A 6,192-nucleotide genomic window follows, 5' to 3' on the forward strand; every position below is an offset into this window, starting at 1 on the left:
AAACACAATTCAAAAGGAAACTCACAGACTCAAAGTTAAAGGGTGGAAAACAATACTCCATGCAACAGGAACACCCCAAAAAACAGGAGTAGCTATCCTCTTTGCAGATCAAGTAGATTTCAAACCAACACTGATTAAGAGAGATGAAGAAGGACACTACATCTTTGTAAAGGGAAGAATCCAAGAGGAAGAGATGACAATCATAAATATCTATGCACCAAACACTAATGCACCAAACTATATAAAACAAATACTAATGGACATGAAAAGTCATATATGTGCTAATACAATTGTAGTGGGGGACCTCAACACCCCATTGTCACAAATAGATAGATTAACTAGGCAAAAAATACGTCATGAAATACTAGAACTCAATCGAACTCTTGAACAAATGAACTTAACAGAAGTTTACAGAGTGTTCCACCCCACAAAATCAGAATACATATTCTTCTCACCTGCACATGGGTCATTCTCAAAAATAGATAACATACTCACACATAGAACATGTTTAAGTAAGTGCAAAGGAATTGAAGTCATCCCCTGTATATTATCAGACCATAGTGTGATGAATTTGGAGATCCATAGCAAAAGAAACTCAAAAAATTTCATAAACACATGGAAATTGAACAACACACTTCTGAATAACCAATGGGTCACAGAGGAAATTTAAGAAGAAATCAGACAGTTCCTTCAATTAAATGACAAGGACAATACAACATATCGGAATCTATGCGACACAATGAAAGCAGACTTATGAGGGAAATTCATAGCAGTGAATACGTATATTAGGAAAACAGAACAAGCACAATTAAACAACCTGATGCTGAAGCTCAAGATTCTAGAAAAAGAAGAGCAGGACAACCCCAAAGCTCATACAAGGGAGGAAATTATAAAGATCAGAGGAGAAATCAATGCAATAGAGATTAAGAGAATGATACAAAAATCAATGAAGCCAAGAGTTGGTTCTTCAAAAGAATCAACAAAATTGACAAACCTTTAGCCAACCTTGTCAGAAAAAAAAAAGAAAAGACCCAAATCCATGCAATTAGGAATTAAAAAGGTGAAACTACAACAGACCCAGCAGAAATCCAGAGGATCATCAATACCTACTTCCAGAACCTATATGCCAATAAGATGGACAACACAGAAGAAATGGACAGATTCCTAGATACATATGAATTACCAAAGTTGAATGAAGAAGACCTAAAAATTCTGAACAACTCAATATCAACCAATGAGATTGAAAGTGCAATTAAAAACTTATCAACTAAGAAAAGCCCAGGCCCTGATAGCTTCATTGCTGAATTCTACAAGACATTTAGAGAGGAACTACAGCCACTACTGTTTAAACTCTTCAATGAAATTGAAAGGGAAGCAATACTCTCAAATTCATTCCTGGTAGCAAGCATCACCTTGATCCCCAAATCAGAGAAAGACCCAACTGAAAAAGAGAACTACAGTCCAATCTCACTAATGAACATAGATGCAAAAATCCTTAATAAGATACTGGCAAACAGAATGCAGAAGATCATCAAGAAGATCACACACCCTGATCTATTGGGATTCATCCCAGGGATGCAGGGATGGTTCAATATAGGAAAATCAATTAATGTAATACACTATATCAATAGAGCCAAGGACAAAAACCATATGATTATCTCCATAGATGCAGAAAAAGCATTTGACAAAATCCAACATGCTGTTATGATAAAAACCCTACAAAACATTGGAATAGATGGTTTCTACCTCAAACTGACAGAAGGCATCTATGAAAAACCAATAGCTAATATCATATTAAATGGTCAAAAACTAAAATCCTTCACACTAAAATCAGGAACAAGACAAGGATGTCCACTATCACCACTCTTGTTCAATATTGTTCTGGAAACATTAGCCACGGAAATCAGACAAGAGAAAGAAATAAAAGGAATAAAGATAGGTAATGAAGAAGTCAAATTGTCATTATTTGCAGAGGACATGATACTCTATATAGAAGACTCCAAGAACTCCACCAAAAGTCTTCTAGACTTAATAACCAAATTCAGTCAAGTAACTGGTTACAAGGTCAACACAAAAATTAACAGCTTTCCTCTACATGAAGGACAGACTCACTGAGAGAGAAATAGAGCAAATAATTCCTTTCACAATAGCATTCAAAAAACTGAAATACCTGGGAATCAACCTAATGAAAGAAATCAAAGACCTCTTTTCTGAAAACTATGGCACTCTGAAAAGAGAGATTGAAGATGATATCAGAAAATGGACAGACATCCCCTGCTCCTGAGTAGGAAGGATTAATATAGTGAAAATGGCCATACTTCCAAAACTGATATAGAGATTTAATGCAATTCCAATTGAGCTCCCAGCAGCATACTTCATAAACCTTGAGAAAACAATCCAAAAATTCATTTGGAACAAGAAGAGACCCAGAATAGCAAAAGCAATTCTAGGTAACAGAGACATGGCAGAGGGTATCACAATCCCCAACCTGCAACTATACTACAAAGCTACTGTGATGAAAAACAGCATGGTACTGGCAAAGAAACAGACTTGAGGACCAGCAGAACAGATTAGAAGATGCAGAAATAATGCCAGACACACTCAGCCATCTCATCTTCAATAAAGGAGCCAAACACCCTCACTGGAGGAAAGATCACTCTTTAATAAATGGTGCTGGAAAAATTGGGCTTCAACTTGCCAAAGATTAAAACTAGACTTATATCTCTCACCATTCACTAAACTAAAATCAAAATGGATTAAAGATCTAAATATTAAAATAGAAACTCTGAACCAGTTGGAACAGAGGTTAGGTAGAACCCTTGAAGACATCAGTGTAGGAAAAGATTTTATGAACAAAACCTCAGTTGCCCATGAGCTAGCACAAATAATCAGCAAATGGGATCTGTTCTTATTAAAAAGCTTCTGCACAGCAAGAGAAACCACGAGCAGTGTGAAGAGACAACCCATAATGTGGGAAAAAATCTTCACCTGCTCTTCCTCAGACAAAGGTCTAGTATCTCGAATCTGTAAAGAATTTAAAAAGATCAGACCTCCGAAATTTAAAGACCCAATCCAAAAATGGGCAACTGAAATGAACAGACATTTCTCAGACAAAGAAGTAGAAACAGCAAATAAATACATGAAAAAATGTTCACCAACACTGGTCTTTCGAGAGATACAAATGAAAACAGTGCTGAGATTCCACCTCACTCCAGAAAGAATGGCTGCTATCATGAAATCAACCAATAACATGTTGGCTGGGCTGTGGGGAAAGAGCAGCCCTGCTCCACTGCTGGTGGGAGTGTCGACTGGTGCAACCACTGTGGAAACCAGTATGGAGATACCTCAGAGAACTAGGACTGGAATTCCCATTTGACCCCACTATTCCACTGCTAGGGATCCTCTCCAAAGAATTAAAAGAATCATACCACAGTGATATATGTGCACCCATGTTCATAGCAGCACAATTTGTAATAGCTAAAACTTGGAAGCAGCCCAAATGCCCATCAACAGGAGACTGGATAAAGAAAATGTGTTTTTTTTTTATAAAATGGAGTACTACTCAGCCATAAAAATTGAGAAATTAGAGACATTTATAGCTAAGTGGATGCACATTGAAGCAATACTCTTAAGTGAAATAAATAGCACACAAATGTCTAAATACTGAATAGTTTCTCTGGTGTGAGAAACTGAAAGTGTAAATAAGGACTAAATGTATAATAGGTAATGTGACATAGGAAGAAAAGGGGCAAAGAGGAAGGAAGTGGGAGAGCTAGGGGAAAGGATAGAAGGGAATGGGATTAATATGAGAAAATGGAAAAATAAGAACAAAATCTTTGTAAATAGGGAGGAATGGAGGGGTTGAAGGGAGGGCTGGGCAAGAGTGAAAAATAAGAACCAAGAGAGACTATGTAAAGGTGCAAATTTCCAATGATGAATGTCATTATATTGTATACCTAAAATGTACCAATGATTAGAATGAATAATTAATAATATAAAATAGGAATAAATGTCCAAAGGGGTAAGGGTAGTGGGAGGGGCAGGGGAAAGGAAAGAAGGGAAAGGAAAAAATGCTGAGAAATGGAAAAAATGGAAATAAAGTCATTGTAAATAGGGAAGGGTGGAGGGGGTGAAGGGAGGGCTAGGAATGGGGAACAAATAAGAACCAAAATGCATTATATAAAGGTACAATTCCCAATGAGAAATGTAATTGTGTTGTATACCTACAATGTACCAATAAAAGAATTTAATACAAAAAAAGAAAGAAAAAAGGAAAGTTAAAGGGTGGAAAACAATACTCCATGAGACAGGAACCAAAAAAAAAAAAAAAAAAAAAAAAGCAGGAGTAGCTATCCTCTTTGCAGATCAAGTAGATTTCAAACCAACACTGATTAAGAGAGATGAAGAAGGACACTACATCCTTGTAAAGGGAAGAATCCAAGAGGAAGAGATGACAATCATAAATATCTATGCACCAAACTCTAATGCACCAAACTATATAAAACAAATACTAACAGACATGAAAAGTCATATATGCACTAATACAATTGTAGTGGGGGACCTCAACATCCCACTGTCACAAATAGATAGATCAACTAGACAAAAAATAAGTCATGAAATACTAGAACTCAATCGAACTCTTGAACAAATGAACTTAACAGATGTTTATAGAGTCTTCCACTGCCACAAAATCAGAATACATATTGTTCTTGGCTGCACATGGGTCATATTCCAAAGCATCCACAGGCCTGGCACTTGAGATAGCTTTTCAACTGGCCCACAGATCCACAATCTTGCTGTTTTTTCGCTCCAGGTAACGTTTCCACATTAGTTTGGCCCGGTCATCATCACTTAACTCAGGTTCTTCTAGCAGAGCCCCTCCTCCGCGGGTTGGAGAGGGAACTGGACCATTGGCTAGGATGGGCGGAGCCCTGCGGCCTTGTCAGTTAATTTCAAGTTATCGCTGCTCCATGAGGAGCTTCAGGAACTCTTGGGAATCCTGCTGGCTGTATCCAGAGAAGGAGGGAACATATTTCTGGACCACAGCTCGAAATCGAGTAGGATTCACAGCTTCACAGGATTCGGGGTGCCACAGGACACCAATCACATCTGCAAAAGCTTCAGTGAGCTCTTGGGCTCGGCCCCCTCCAGGCACCTCTTGCTGGAAGTCCCTTCGAAGACAGAAGTCTCGAAGAGGCCAAGTGCTGCTCAAACACTGTAGAACAGCATTCAGGAAGCACGTATTTCCCAGATTTCAGAGGCCAACATGATCAGAGCCCAGAAGCAGTGTGTGATGAGCCATCTTGTCATCAGAGTAGAAAGGCTCAGAGGGTCGGGCAGATATCATGTGGAAGGAGCAATGGGAAGTAGAGGGCTCTGTCCATATGATGAGCAGAGTGGGGGTCCAGGAAAGCCCCCAAGTCTGCGGAGAGAAGTGCTGCGTCTCAAAGTAGGTGGCTCAGGCCGGAGGGCCAAGTGGCTCAGTGCAGCCCCCAGCTCTCCAGCACCTCGGTGCCCTCCCAAGGCAATCCCCATTGGACGCAAGTCCCCACTACTCACAGACTTAGAATGGGCTAAGTTGGTCTGGGATGGGAGGGGCAGATCCACAGTTGGGGGTGGTGAGCCAGGTAGAGGAACCCCATGATCTGCCCGAAGAGGGCCTCTGAATCAAGAGCCTGAGGTCCATCCCTGACCAAGCTCCAGTTTCTTGAGTCGTTCATTAGGGAGACCTGGCTGGGAGGCAGAGGTTGTAACATGGGGTTTGGCCCAGGAGCTGGGTTTCGGCGCTCCTTGCTTCGGGCTCAGGGGGCAAATGGTAGCTTGGATCCCACTCGGGGCTGGACATTAACAGGTGGCTCTTGGTCCGGCCCAGGTGGTGCTCGGAAGCCTGGGGCATTGTGGACACGGCAGGCTGAACCTGTCCCCCGTTGAGGCAGCGGGGGAGGCCAGCCAGGGCCAGGCTCCAGCTCAAGGCCACCCCCTCCTACCCCTGTGGAGCCCCCCTGCGGGCCAGGCTGCAGCTTTAACCGCAGCTGCTGCCCAGGTCAATCCCGCCACAAGGGCCGCCGCCATCTTTGATGCCAAACTTTCAGCTTTGACTTCATGAGTGTATAACAGATTCTTCCCTCCGAAGACATTTGGAATATCCTCTCCATCCTCCTTCTCTCCTCTTTAGACCTGTAGAAGAATAGG

The 6,192-nt window shown here is 41.0% G+C and overlaps 1 pseudogene; it reads right to left on the minus strand.

Moving 5' to 3' along the window:
* Positions 1-4,724: 4,724 nt before the first annotated feature.
* LOC101699383 (ubiquitin carboxyl-terminal hydrolase 21 pseudogene) lies at positions 4,725-5,911 on the minus strand (annotated as a pseudogene).
* Between the last annotated feature and the right edge of the window lie 281 nt (positions 5,912-6,192).

Source organism: Heterocephalus glaber, unplaced genomic scaffold (assembly GCF_053883595.1).
Source record: "Heterocephalus glaber isolate CG9 unplaced genomic scaffold, H.glaber_assembly_v1.0 deba00000347, whole genome shotgun sequence".
NCBI classification, from domain to species: Eukaryota; Metazoa; Chordata; class Mammalia; order Rodentia; family Bathyergidae; genus Heterocephalus; species Heterocephalus glaber.